The following is a 15,629-nucleotide window of genomic DNA, read 5'->3' as shown; positions in this document are numbered from 1 at the left end:
GCTGCAAAACGGCACTCCACAACAACATCAGTTCTCATTTCTTTGCCACTTGGCACGAGGAAACTGTCTAATAACACCACAGGTCTAAATACAGTGTAGAGATGCCATGTAAGGAAATTTAATTGCATTATAAGTGGCATTAACAACAATAATTAACCCTCTGAGCCCAAAAATCCAATAGTTGGTGCAAAAGGCATGTTATCTTGTCATATTACGTTTAAAAATTCAAGCTACTGCTCCATGACGTGTCATTAGGTCGTGAAAATTAGCCAAATCTGAGCTTAAAATCATGATCATTCATCAAAATCACTTTATTCTACACGTCTCATTTAAACGTTCACTAAAAATAAACAGTTTGAAGTAATCAAACTCTGTAAAAAATACAAAAATTCTGTGCCCTTAGAGCAACCGTGAAGCCATGTTTGACTTGGCCACGGCCGACAGTCAATTCAGGGATTTTTCAGCTGAACTGCAGGCAGTGTTTACTCAGAGCAGAGAAGAAACACCGAATTAAAAATGCAATGAGTAGATATCAGTGGTATATAGAGCAAATATTTCCTTTCCGGTGTTGCTTACACCTGTGGGCACTTCAAATAAATTTTGTTTTGTTTCCAATAGAGGTGCCAGACTTTATATTGCAGTGAAAAATGAACCAGAGTGAGGAAAAATAAGACGGGCGCAAAAAAACACCCAGAAACTGCTGTTTGGAGTTCAAAGTTTTGACATTACATTCAATGGAAATAGTTCTGTCATTTTTGTACTTTTTGGTCTGTTTTTGTGTCTTTTTTTGTGTCATTTCTGCATCTTTTCAAGAGGAGACGAGTACAAACAAATGAAAAATGAAACAAATACTTGGGATTCACAGGGTTCAACAGTTGATTACTGCTTGATTGATCATCTACTAAATATAAAGGCTGCATGATTATGCCAAGAACTTTAATTGCAGCTTTTCATTCTTTTAAAGTACATAATAGCCGCTTTTACTTTCACATTGTGACAGTAGTCATTGATTACTGTCTAATACATTTTTTCCTTTTCAGTTTGCTTCATTGGAATGACACAAAGGCAGAGTTTTTCCTTCAAAGAGGTTTTAATTGATCTTGAAAGAGATTTTATCAAGGGCCACAGAAAAACTGCGAGCCCCAATACAATAAAAATGTAGAATTTTTAAGAAAATATGCTTTTAACCTCTGCCCTATTAAGTTGTTAAGCAGTGTATAGATAATGGATGGATGTTTTTAACCAGTTTTGTTGATCAAGGTTTCATTTATTCAAGCATAATAGACATTTTTCTTAGTCAAATGGTCAGAGATAACAACAAAATGCATAGATTTCTATTAATCAGGGTAACAGACATTCATTACCTTTACTTAATATTTACCGTCCTGTATAATCAACCACCAAAAGAAAATTTAGAGCCAAGAAAAAGCTTGGAAGGGTCATGGCATCATTACAATAATAGAAATTCATGCTGAAAAAAAACAATCTCATTAAATGTGAAAACTAAATAAAATGAGCATATATTTCGTGTAGCTGGTTGTTCTCCGTCCGTCTCCATTTCTGTGGGGTTGTGAGAGAATAATGGGTCAGCTCATAACTACTATTGTTAACTGCTAAACTCCCCTATTCAGTGATTAAAGCAGTCAGGCGCGAGTTCCCCGTCTGTGTGAATGAGTGTGTACATGGGAGACAAAGACAGAAAGTATGGGAGGGTCACTCAGGTTCACATGAGAGCTGATACAGTTTACTGTGTGGGAGAAAGACAGAAAAGAAACCAGGAAGAAAGAAGGCATTAGCCCGGAGGCGAGAACGAACGAAGGATGAAGAAAGACAGCGAAACTCCTGGTGAAACTGCACCGAGCTGAAGTGGGTGTGGTGTTACTATGGAGACGCACATCCCATAGAGAGCGGTGACAACAGGTGCTTTGGCAAAACAAATGACTTCATGGTCATTGGGGCTCATTAGTACATTCGCCTTGTGAAGAAAATACAGTATTCCTGATAAAATAAAAAACTCAAAGCTCTGCAGTCTGTCACCACAAATTCAATACCAGTGAGTTAAAGTAGCTCAGTCTTCTCTTTATAAGAAATAAAGAAATATGGTGAAAATCTGGCAGTAAGAGTACCAGAAGAACAAAGAAAAAACACAGAATACTGTAAAGTTCATGAACTAAAAACAGTGAAAATAACGGCAAATATATGCAAAATAATAACCTGTTTGTTGATTTAAATGAAGTAAAACGGTGTCATGTCAATTTTATGGTCACACACTGTAAATACATTAGTTTACACTGTTGATGTGGACATTATGTACAGTTTTGGCCTGTATTATTAAAGTCAACATGTCAATTTTTGTTTGTGATTTTACTAGACTGATTCTGCACAACACGGGAAATCTTTGAAATGACACTTTAATAGTGATTTACCATCATCAGTCCTCAATGTACAGAATTTTTCTTTCAAGTAAGGACAAATACCTGTTGAATAATTGTATTTTAGTTGATTTAAAGTGCAATTCTATGGTCATGTCATGTAAAAGAATTCATGATTATTTGTAATAATGCAGACTGAATATTATGTCCGGTGTTGGCCTATTTTTTGCAGTCCAAAGTACTTTTTCTGCGATATATGTATTACTTGTAATTTAACAGGCAAAATCTGTATGAAAAAAATACAAATTTTCACTCCTTAAATAACAGCAAGTATCTCTAAAATATTGACATTTTTGCTGATCTAAATACAGGAAAACAAATGTCATTTTAAAGTCACACACTGTAAAAGAATGAATAACTATTTTAAAAAATACAAACATTTGATGTGATATTATGCACATTTTTGGTCTACTTATTTACAGTTAATTTGTAAATAAACTCTTTTTTCTGAGATTTTCCTAATTATTATCAGTAAATTAGAAAACCAGAAAAAAGATTCTGCAAACAACGACAAATTTCCCCAAAGTTTAAATCTGCTCAAATCCTCTGTACTGTACCTAACAAACATGTGGCCCATTTTTAGATAAAATGATTTATTAGCAGAGACATCTCATTAGCACCTTTATGCTTCATTTGAAATCGTATGTTGCCCAAAAATGACAGCTCCTACAATTTGGTTATTTGGATAAACATTCAGTCCTTAAAACTAACGTTAGCTATAGATATTAAATCTGACAGTAAAACTCTCACCTCTGGTTCTTACTGAAGAATAAATAACCCATGTTGACCACATCTCCCCAACTACTTTGTCATTCGGACCTCCACTTGATTTTCTGCTCACGGCAAAGTGGTATTAAAGGAGGGGTGCTCTGAATGTGCCATTAAGTTTGAAAAGTTTGTTAAAAAAATCTCCAAATTTACACAAGGCATAGTCCTTAAACATGCGTGATGTTAGTAAACATTGCGAAATTTAAGCTTAAACCATGATATTTCTTTAAAAAAAAAAAATTATTCTACTTGCAACCTTTAAACAAAAAAAAAAATTAACCATCCACACTAACTAAATCCTGTCAAAAACTAAAAATTCTGCCCAGCTCAGTGCAACTGGGAAGCCATGACTGACTTGGCTGTGATCAACAGCAACATGACAAAAATTCTAAACCTTTTTAGCTGAACTGCAGGCTGTGTGGAGGAGTATGGCAAAATGTTCACGTTTCAGAAGCTCCAATCACAGAATTTAGCCTTACTGTATTTAAAAAAAAAAATTCAAACTGATTCATCAAACTAGTTGGTGATTTCAAAAGTATTTTAAAAATGCAGACACAAAAATGTCCATTTTTAAGCTTTACACACTGTGCTGATTGGGCAAAAATAGGTTGAAATACTGGTCAGAAAATCAAAGAAATAATCTCCAGATGAACCAATAAATCAATCGAAACTGTCCTAACATATCACATTCATCACACTCAGACACATCACTGAGCCACAGCTGCCTGCCATTCATTTTCTACCAGCTTCAGCCCCGAACTTTAAAATTAGACTTTCCCCCCTGTGAGCAGCATGACATGTCCTCGTTTTTAAAAGGACACGCTGCCTTTAAAGTCAGACTCATTCTGTGAAAAATGCTGCAGTGAGCAGCTCCTCTCATGCAGACGAATGTCACGACCAGACAGATTATTTAGGCGTCTACTATCAGCTAATCCAGAGCAGCGACCTCCGACTTCGAACCAGGAAACAGGAACTAACCCTACTCCTGCTGACCCATCCTTTCTTCACCATCCCTCCATCTTTAGCCTCCATTTTCATGCTTAGCCACACATAGAGGCTCTCCTTCATCAGTAAAGTGTACACTGTAAAAATTAAGGTTTTAACAACACCTTTCTTTAACACCGTTTTATAATTACTACTAAAAATCACAGAAAGAAATATTAACTTACATGCTAGCTCAAAAATAACACGCCAAAACTGTAAATTATGTCACCATCAAAAATCTGTATCTTTTTCTAGAAATAGTAATTTGTTCTTTTAAAACATATGACCATAAGCTTTTCAGTTTTGTACTATATTTAAATCTACAAAAATAGAATTATTGTAAAGATGCTTGCTGTTATTTAAAAGAAAAAAAAACATGTATATTCAGTATCAAACACGGGAAAATCATTGTTTTAACTGTTATTTTACATATATTCCCTGTTTTGTTAAATTACAAGCAACTATTAAAATCATGATTAAAATCATCTACGCTGTTTTACTGCATTTACATCAGCTAAAATTATGGTTATTTCCTCAGTTTTTGAATGTAATATTAATGTTATGTTTTATGGCGTAGACAATCATTGGACTCAGTGATGCTGCTTTAGCAAACCTCAGCTCACCTACAAAACTACAGCGTGGTCAGAAGGCATTAAATGTCACAGGAGTCTTTCTCATGGTGGCACCCTAAACTCCCATAATGCTCTCTGATTGCCAACACAGAACTGTAGCCGTTAATCGGGTCGCTACTGTACAGTAAGTGGGTTAGTAAGCTAATTTACAATGCATTTCCTCACATGCATTTCCTTTAATTTCTGCTCTATTGGTAAATATGCTTTTAATTGGTTAAATTATTAATAGCAATCGAAAGGTTCGGAAGCAGAGTGGTCTAACCCACTTCCTGTAGTTTTTGAGAAAATGGGTTCAAAGTTTTGTGTTTTCAAAAATGGTCTAACATCCACAGCGTCACTGTAGCGGTTGCGGGTTAGACCACTTTACCACTAAAATCTAGACCATAAAATATTAGAGAAATTATATGAAATTCAGTTTGGATATTTTGTGGGTTTGTCCACTCTGCTCCTCACCATTAACATCCTAGTCCAAACAGACTGTCACAGACTTGGGCAGATGCTGAGATGAATGTCACACAGATCCTTGTGGAAAAGCAGAAAGCATGAACTGACCTTTAAGCTAGCGAACCACACATTCCTCTTGACTGCACTGCTGACATTACAGAAACTGACACTGTGAACCAAAGCTCAACATGTACATGCATGAACATGTCCATCACTTTCATATGAAGAAAACTGAATGTGGAGAAGAAAATGGGTGTCCAAAGACCAAAACAGAGTAAAATGTTCCTTTCTAATGCCTGTTTAACCACTGATGCACTAGGTTATATACTTGTCTGATTCACTTTTACCACATTTTGCAGGTTTCAAGGCTTCCTGCAACCACTTCTAGTCACCACAAAACCATTTGACCTGTGGAAACTCCACTGACATGACTTCCCCTCTAACACAAACACATTCACAAGGTTCTTTATATGCCTCTCTAACATGTTTTCCAAACTTCAGAGCATCTCAAAAGCTGATAATGAGAACTAGTTAGCAGGGTTTTACTTCCACCCGGGCTCCCTGCCCCAGACACTCCTCCTCTGGCTTCCTTTACCTCCAACCGCCCGTCCCTCTTTATCCATCTCAGTTCACCATCGGCTTCTACTCAAACTCTTCCCCGAACCTTTCAAGAGTAACTGATGAATGAATGGCCAAAGAATGAAGGGTGAAATTAATTAAGTAGGACGATTCCATCAACCACTCGTTGTAAGGACTGTAACAATAAATGAATAACTGACAAGAAAAGGTCAGTCTTTGTTGATTCTTTAATCTAAACATATGCTCTTTCATATACCAGCTGTTGCCACTTCTAAACTCACTGACATCTAGTTTTTACACAAATGACCATTAGTCATGTACTGCTTTAACCAGTAATGCTTGTAAATCACGCTTGTAGACAGCCATACATTCTAAATTATACTTGACAATCTACAAAATGTGCAATTTTTTTTAAAGCTAAATTTCAATTCTGTGTAAACATATCTGTACTTTGTTTTTAAAAAAATGCCCAAAATGAATTTCAAATACACATTAGTGTCACTTCATTGCACTTTTCTTCAGCATAAATTTGGCTTGAGCTTGCAAAAAAACTGCCTTCGTGCACAAACAATGCTGCTTTGCTTATTACCACATTGGCCTTAAAGGTGAACTCCGCTGCTTTTGCATACCTCTTTGGGCCTAATTATACTCTCTTGACATCGTAAATGCGTAGTTATTTGTACATGCACAGTAGATTTTCACCTATCTATTTCTGTACATGCGCTGTTGGGGTCCTTGCATCATAGTGGTCACAAAAATAAATGCAAACACTTTCTACTGACAAAATTTACATAACCCAAACCCTAGCGGACCAAAGCTGCAAACTAGCATTCTACATTCCTTGCACTGGCGCTTCTAACCTTTTCATTTACGGCGTAATTTCACTTTCACACTGAATCATGAATTTTAAGAGTTAATTCTTTGGTCAGTTTAATCTTTCATAGTTTCTGAAATACTGTTGTTCAAACAGACTCAAATTTGAGCACATTTTTTTTTGATGAAAGTGGGTGGACGGGCAATTCAAAAATATATAATATACACTGTGGACAAGTGGAGACTGCACGTCAACCTGCATGTCTTTTAAATGGAGCTGAAAATAAACTCTAAGCAAGAAACATTAAATCACGGAAATGGTGCACAGAGACCAGAAAAATAAACTTTGTTGATCAAAATGACAGAAATAAGCTCAGCTTGTTTGCTGTTTTTCTTGTTTTGCAGGGATGCAACACTGAAGCCGAGCCACAAGATCAGATAGGAGTATTAAGAGCACATTATTTTAATATTTTGGACTTGAAATGATCCCTAATGCATAATGTTTGCTGCTTTATCATTTCTCAGCATTCCCACTGATTGAGAATTCACTTGTGTTGGTGGGTGGTGTAGTATTACTGATGTGCATGCAGAGACTCACGTAGTTTAAAGATGGCTGTTTCCTGAGGCTACATTTTGAAGATGCTGCGCGATGAAATTACCTACCAACAGAGTGAAATGAAGCATTTGAAAGTCAGATTTGCCTCAACTGAAACTGAGGGATTATATTATTATAAAGAAGCTTGAAAAAAAAAAAAAAAAAACGTTGCTGATCGCAGTTATTCTCGTTCTGCAGCGACTTAAGGAGTCACATCGAGGACAAGCCACAAGATCAGATACAAGTATTCGGAGCACAATATTATCAGTTTTTTTGGGCTTTAAAACGAACATCTGTGCCAAGATTTCCTCGTGTTGCTCCCCAAGTTGTGGCCTTTTAAAAGATGAAGGCAGTGCCCGGCTCTGTTCAGCCTCTCTCTGTGAGAATGTGACCCTATGCTGATTAATCTCTTTTTAACTATGTCTGGCCTCGTGCCAAAGCCACAGGCCAGCGCTGCCCCTCTGTTTTTGATTCTATCATTCCTTTCAGAGCTGGACACTTGCTGGGGAAGGCAGCCTGCCCTCTGTTTTCTCCCTGTGTGATGTAAAATGCTACCCTTCAACAACAAGGACTTTCTATTCTGCTCTTTCATTTGGGAGTAAATAGCGATCTCTACAATCCTGTTGAACAGTATTCTGTTATTAAGCTAGTTGGGATAACACTGTTTTGATTATTCCGCGTTCTCTCTTTCTTGTGTGGCATTTAGTTGACCCTCTTAGCAGACCTTCTCCATCAAATATCTCTATCCCTCTCCGCCCACCCAGCTCTGCTCGCTGCCTCATAATAAGCTGAACACTGCATTACAGTTTCCATTCATGCACGCCTCTCTGATCTGCCCTGTGTGAATCGGCAGTCCTGCAGAGCTCGCCGGCCGTGCAGCCCTGAAAGCTAGAGGCTAATACTCGCCCGTCACGGCTGACTGCTGCACTGTAGAAAACGTCCACCTTAATAATTGTTGTGGCTCCCCCCGTGGAGGAGATGAAAGCCTTGAATTGTGCTTTGTGGGCGCGGGAGCAGTAGTAGCCACTTTCGGGCAGCATTTGGATCTTTCTCCGTTTTCTACAAACACAGTCAGAGCTGTTTGACGGAGGTGAAGGGGGACAGTAGGAGTATCTGTGTGTGTCTGAGCTGATGTGACGTGTTGCGATCCTGTTGAACCCACCGGGTCGGCATGAAAACACACATACGCTCACATACAGAGATGTTCCCATAGCCTTTCCGAATGGTTGAGCAATATCTTTCCCTCTCTGCGCCGCCCTCGCTCAGCCTCTTTTTTCCTCCTGTATCCGACTCGTACTCACTTCCTCTCTGCGCTCCTTTCTTTCCATGTCTGATTTCCTATTTTTATCCCTCTCTTGTCTCTACAAATTGCCCTCCTACCCTCATGAGGTGGAAGCTAAAAGAAAAAAAAACACCACCTAAATCAGAGTTTATCAGAGCATTTGCAGTAATTTACTTCCATTTGTTGCAGCAGCCGCGAAGACAAAGCTCCAAGTTCCTGAAGATAAATCGTCAACCACATATTTACCTGTTGCAGCTTGTACTGCTGTCGTCTTTTCTGCTGCTTCCCTTTAATTTCAACTCACTACTCACTTTTGTTACTGCAAAAAAGAAACAAGCCACTAAAAATGAATGCACAAATGCCTCCACTAGCCAAAAATTAAAGGGAAATTACAGCATCAAATATAATCATGATCACAATTTTGACTTCCAACAATGAAAAAAAACAAAGCTGATTGCATTTATGTTGCCTTCTCCACTCACAACACTTTAAATGACTGGTTCTGATCAAAAGACAGTCCAAAATTCAAGAATATTCCATTTGCAGCAACATAAAACGGACAGAAGCAGCAAATCAGTGCATTTTAGAAGCAGGAACCTGTAAATATCTCAAGTGTGTGCTTGTATTTTTTGTGTTTAGTTCATGTAAGAGCTGCAAAATTAAACAAATATTTTAGATTTTGGCCTGCCATATTTAAAAGAGCACGATTTACTGTCATATTAACTGAAGCGGCAAAGATTAATCAATTAAATTCATGACTGTAAATGATTAAAATACTCAGTAAATTGTTTTGATAACTGATTTGAGAACATTTTTACAGAAAAGAAGCCAAAATTCTATCATTGCAGCTTCTTAAATGTGAATATTTTCTGGCTTATTTCATCCTCCAAGACTGTGAACTGAATATTTTTGGATTGTGAACAAAACAAGATGTCATCTTGGCTGAGCAGATCGGTGTCACCGTTTTCTGACAGTTTATAAACCAAAAAAGTAATCAATAAACTGAGAACAAAATCACCAGATTAATTGACAATGGAACTAATCTTAAAGTGCAGCCATTAAACCCATTTATTTGACGTTTCAGCTCATTTTGTGTTTGTATTTCTGGTATTTAGTACATGCTAGGGCTGCAAAATTACACAAATAATCATCCCGATTTTAGCTTCTCACAGTTAAACAAATAAGATCAACAGTGATATTGATATTTAAAATGCTCTGCTCACAGAAAACAGGCCATATAAAGGAAATTTCTTAGTTCTAATTTGCATAAATCTGGTATTAGAACACCTTATTTCACCGTTTTTGAAGCTATTTTGGTCTCATAGCTGTCCGAGCTGCAGAAACTAAGTGGAGACTAGAAGCTTCTCTGTGCACAGCTCCTTGGCTAGCTTCTACTAGCACATGAGGCATTTAAGGTGCAATTTTATTTTAATTTCACCTCTAGGAGATGCTTAGAATTCAGGTGAAAATGGCAAAAATGTAGCACAGCATGGACAGGAAAGCAGCACTGTCTTCTTTTAAATGTAAAAGTCCAATAAAATTTTGTCCCCAGTGCTGATAAAAATAATAATTTCTCATACCCATGAAGCTCTACTGGAAATGTACAGTTTCCGCATGACAACAGCATTACTGAGAATTAAAAAAAATAAAAAGACACAATCGTGCACTCATTCTAGCAAGCTCAAGTTCAAGCTACATTTAATGAGCAGATTCTCCCACCAGAACAACCAATTAAGGCATCTCATTAGTGGGTTTGACAGAGCTGCTACTGTTCTGCACATCCTGAGAGTCTGAGAATGAACATGGCCCTAATGATTATAGATAGTCACAGCAAGGGGCCTGACAGGAAAAACACACCCAAGAGACAGACGTGCTTCACCGACAGCTTCCACTTATAGCCGAACAAACCGAGGATCCTTCCTGCTTGCACCAAATTTACACTGAAATATGTTCCAGTGCATGTTCCTCGTGATATTCTGTATATGAAACCAGCTTTTCCTGTGCTTGTACTCAATACACCTGCAAAACAACACTAAATACTACTATCAGAAGCATTAAACGTTCATCTTATTGACATAACTCAACCTTAAATCCTGAGTTTATGCCACTGTATCACTACATTATGCAGGTGTTAATTTTAAAGTAAAAGGCAAAGAAACAACAATTTTGACTCTGTTCTCCAACTAATACCTGTGTTTTTATATAGAGATGGTATCAGTTTTCTATTTTTTAACCATTTTTATTGAGAAATTAGTCAGAAATAACAGGAAAATGCATTGATTTCTGTCAAAAAAAAGCTGATAGATTCATTGCCACTGCTGTATATTGGAGTTACAAAATATTTGAAAAGAAATTGTTCCATTTTTTCCGCAATATATATTGCAATTTCACAAAATCACTTAATTTTCATCACTTGAACAGCTCTATTTGGAAAAAATAATCACTTTAAGCTAATTTTGTATTGGAGTGCATCAGTATCAGAAATAGAAAATGATATTAGAATGTGAATACATCAGTTTGGAAGCTTTCTCATAAGGTGCAACACTGGCGAATACATCCAAAATGGTATTTTTTGCTTTGTATATCACTCAGATCTGTCTTTGCACTCAGAATACAGAGCTTTGTGGTGGTGATGTAAATGGTGGAACAAATTAGTCAAGACACTCCAGACTCAGTAGCTGTTTTTCATCAACAAGATTCTTTCATAAGCTGAGATATTTGTGTTTGAGTGAATTTCACTGCAGTGTTTGTGACACGACTACTGGAACGTACACCCATCATGCCTAGTGTCATGTGAAGTCAACTCCTCCAAGGCTCATTCTGAGCCAGGAAAAAAAACCCTGAATGCACATTTTTATTTAATGAAATTGAATCAAACTATGTTCATACACTAGATATGTATGTTTGCCAACTGCCACCACTGACTTTTTACAAGTCAGCACAATCTCAGCTCCGTCTGTCTGTTAGCTAGTTTGTGAACCAGTTGAGCCGTTGCCATCTGTCAAACTGTATTACAGCATATAGGCCTCTTTTGTAGCATATAGTGTAGGGCTTTTTGTATTTTTAACTGACATTCGTGAGGAGCAAGGTGCACTAAGCAACAGTTCATTTGATATATTTATTACTAATATGCCATATAGCACAATGCTAGTTTATTTAACTTTTATTTTACGTGAAGTGATGTTTGGTTTTAGCATATAGTTGAGACTTTTTAAAGTATTGTTTAATTTCTATTTGCAAGAGGGAGGACTGAGCAACAGTTATTTACTATATTCATTACTTACATGTCCTGTAGCACAAGCATAGTTTAATCAGCCACTATTTTATCTAAAGTTATGTCAGATTTTAGCATATAGCACAGACTTTTTTGCATTTTCTTTAGCTCCTATACATGATAGAGAGCGCTGAGCATCACTTCTTTGCTATATTATTATATTTACTTTGTTTAATCAATCACCATTTCACTCAAAGTGATGTCTGGTTTTAGTATGTAGCTTAGACTTTTCTGTATGTTTTTGACTCTTACATGTAACAGGGAGCACAGAACAACTTTTTCATTTATATAGCACTAAACTACTTTGCTAACTTCTTGTTTGCTTTTACATGTAAACAAGTTGAAATGCAAACACAGTTTATGGCAGCAGACAAACAATAAAATCACAATGAGAAAGCTAAATTATAACCACATCCTCATGCTTAAAATGGCTAGGAAAAAAGTAAATAAACTCGAATCTATACTATTAGACACAGCCCCTTAAATCTGGTGGGTGCTCATGCTAATGCTGTTGTGATCTTACAACTACATTTCCCAGAAATCTTTGTAAAAAAAAAAACACTTCCCATCGTGAAATAAACAAACATTACACCTTAAAAACAGCAAAAATGAATTAAAAACGTGTTCTAACATCATAACTACTAGAAGACACACAGCCAACTGACTCGGGGTAATAAAAACATGCATACGTGTATGAAAGTGTAGACAAAAGCAAACAAAATGGTTTAAATGAAGCGTTTTATGTTGATTTTAGATCCAGGACACTGCAGGAAGCAGCTACACGAGGAGCCTGATGTTTGAACAGTAACCAAACGTGAATACTAGCTTGTTCAAGAACCGCTAACTACCTAACTCACTACCCAAACGATAAACTCTGCTACCTAACCAACACCAGGAAACACAGCCACAGCCAGGAAAAGAGGTGCAGTCTGTTCATTTGGGGCGTTTTATACCGACATGTGCTGTTTGTAGCGGAGCTAAATCAAAGCGATGCTAACAACAGAGGCGCTAACAGAACGTGAAGGTAGTTTAGGTGATGATAACAGGGATAATAATGGAGCAGATAGTCGCCATTAAACGAGGTAATTCGAGTTTAAATAACAGGTTAAAGCGGGAAACGTGCTGTTTGATTCAACACGCTCCGGATAATAGCACAGGTTCGCTCAGTTATCTTCATATTTACCGCAAAAAAGAGCGACGCGCAAATTATCCGAAAAGCAACCGAAGCAGCCGCTGATGTACAAATCACGTGACCTAACGGAGGTGAAACCAAATGTTACCTGTTGTGATTTTCCGACGAAGCGTTAAAAGAGACTTTTGTTCTTTTCCCCCAAACGTGGACTCTTGTTTTTCTCCTCCAAAAAAGAAAACGCGTCCCACTACCTCAGCCTCCAAAAATCTCAACCACAGTCCACACCGACGGTCTGGCCACGGCTCAAAGAAGACGTGTCCATCATCCCCCCCCAAAGCCCGCCCCTACAGTGAAAACATCTTTTGGCGCCCTCTTATTGGCTGACCGGGATTACTGTAGGAGATCTGAGACATGATTGGTTGAACGTGTCGGAGGGAGGGTTGGTGTGGATGCGGCGGTGCAAGTGAAGCGAAGCAGCGCCCTCTAGAGGACAAATATAGTCACTGTAAAATCTTGGTAGTTAATTTTTGTTTAATTATGATGTATTATATTATTTTGATATTTAATATCGTTTGCTCTTTTGTGTGATACAAGGTATTTTTATAGTAAATTTAAAATGCATAATTATGGTTATAGGAAATGAAATATTACCATATAATAACATTTAATTTTACCATATAAATGAGATGGGGAAATTTAAGTGTAATATTGCATAAATGGCAAATGATTCAAAATTGCATCACCCTACAGTGATGTTAGAAGAACTAATGGCAGTGAATGCTAAAAGCAAAATTACTACCAACCCTTAGCATAAAACCAATACAAACAAAAAAGTGTGACTGCTAGGTTTAAAGTGGCATATTATATATAAATATCAAACACACAAATATTTGAGTTTATGCCACACAGAAAATTCAAGCACCTGGTACTGCATCTTAAACCAAAATTCCTCCACCCACACCCTCATGATCTTTGGTCTTTTTAGATAGTGACACCAACAAAATTACCAGAATATAGAAATTTCTGTGGCAGACATTTGTTAAAACGATGTTGTTGACAGTATATTTCATGAAGTGCTGCCAAATGGAGCAATGAAGCTTCATATAAAGATGTAAGAGCTGTAATTTTCAAACTACAAACAAACAGGTCAAGAACAACCATGTATCAGATTTGTTTGCATTACTTTACTGAGTCGAACAATGGGGTGTTAATTATAGATCTTTGAGGATATATAAAAACTAGAAGTTCAGATTTACTATGTTAAAAATATAGGTCCCACAACAGGAACTTAATGCAATGAAATCAGTGCAACTTTCAAAAATGAGATTTAAATCTTTTACTTGTCTAAGGCTTCAAATGTCCACCTTTTGTTTTGATGACACTTGGTCCTCGTTGACATGGAAATATCCCAAAAATCAGAAAAAATATTGGTCCTGGTCATAGTTTCAATTAAATTCTTTAGACATTTCAGAAACTTCTGTCCAACCTCTGCAGACTGGGAGTCATCTTGTCAGCCAGCGTTTAGTATTTTGGTTTATCCACAGACATTTTTTGCACTCATGAAGCCGCATATCATCACACTCTGACCTCTGTGCTTCACTGTCAGGGCTTTTCATTCACTGTGATAGCCCTGATCAAGTTCACACCAAACGTGCTGGACTCTGAGTCCACCAAATTTATCTTCATCTGACCAAAATAATGTTCTCCAAATATTCATCAAATTTCTTTTCACATTTTTCATCTAAGTTTTGTCTTTCAGTTTTGTTCTAAGCAGCAACCAGGTTTTTGTCTTGTCCTCCATTCAAAGAGGTTGAGGTTCTGAAGTGTCTAAGCTTCACTCAAACTCTGATTTGCACTCATAACCCCTGTGCCAAGTCTGAAGCAGCTGTTATCTCGTTTTCATAGCTTGATTGTAAAAATGCGTCACTGTCTGTGGAGTCATTTTAGGAGGACGACCACTGCAGCCATGATTAGTGGTACTATGGCTTGTTCTGATTACTGCTGACACTGTGGTTCACTGATTTTGACTTTTCTGTCTCTCTTATAATCTGATTTTTGAGTTCTTCTGGCAGTTCTTTTCCACAAGGAGCCATGATGCAGACGTGCATTTCCCATAAGTCCAAAACTAAGAAACCACTACAGCCATGAATAGTGGTACTGTGGATCCTTCTATACCTTGTTTCACTGTTTTTAGTTGACTTTCATGAATCCTCCATCTTTCTGAAATCTAACAATCTGATTTTTCTGTTCCTCTGTGGAGCCATCATGCAAATAGACGCAGTCCATTGGTCCAAAACTGAGCAACCTCTACAGTACTGATTAATGGTACTATCCTGATTTCTGCTGCAACTCTCTGATTTCTAGCTGTTCGCTGATCTCCCTGGATCCTTTTCCTTCTTTCTTACCATCTGATTTTTGGGTTCCTCTGTTCAATTCTTTTCCATATGGAGCCACGTTATTAGTATGCAGATAGACACAGCTCTTAGGTCCAAAACTGAGAAAGTTCACCTGTTCATAGCTTATTTTAGAGCCATGTTCATGAAGTTAGGCTGACTGGATAATGCAGGTGGACATAGTTTAGTTTCAGTGATCAAAGATGGATTCACTTTTGTTGCACTGAGTTTGTACTTAATCGCCTGAATTTAAAATATTTCTTTTTGATTGTTAATTAGAGGTAATACTTGTAAACACAGG

At 37.3% G+C, this 15,629-nt stretch overlaps 1 protein-coding gene across 1 annotated transcript in view; it reads right to left on the bottom strand.

Annotated features, from left to right (window-relative positions):
- Positions 1 to 13,268, bottom strand: part of epb41l2 (erythrocyte membrane protein band 4.1 like 2) — a 78,967-nt gene extending 65,699 nt beyond the window's left edge. Inside the window, exon 1 of the mRNA XM_022189143.2 lies at positions 13,084 to 13,268. The gene's annotated coding sequence lies outside the window, so the exon portion shown is untranslated. The remainder of the gene's footprint in view (positions 1 to 13,083) is intronic.
- Between the last annotated feature and the right edge of the window lie 2,361 nt (positions 13,269 to 15,629).

This window comes from Acanthochromis polyacanthus, chromosome 16 (assembly GCF_021347895.1).
Source record: "Acanthochromis polyacanthus isolate Apoly-LR-REF ecotype Palm Island chromosome 16, KAUST_Apoly_ChrSc, whole genome shotgun sequence".
Lineage (NCBI taxonomy): Eukaryota > Metazoa > Chordata > Actinopteri > Pomacentridae > Acanthochromis > Acanthochromis polyacanthus.
The sequence above is the reverse complement of the archived record's forward strand: the minus strand, read 5'-3'. Positions and strand labels throughout refer to the sequence as shown.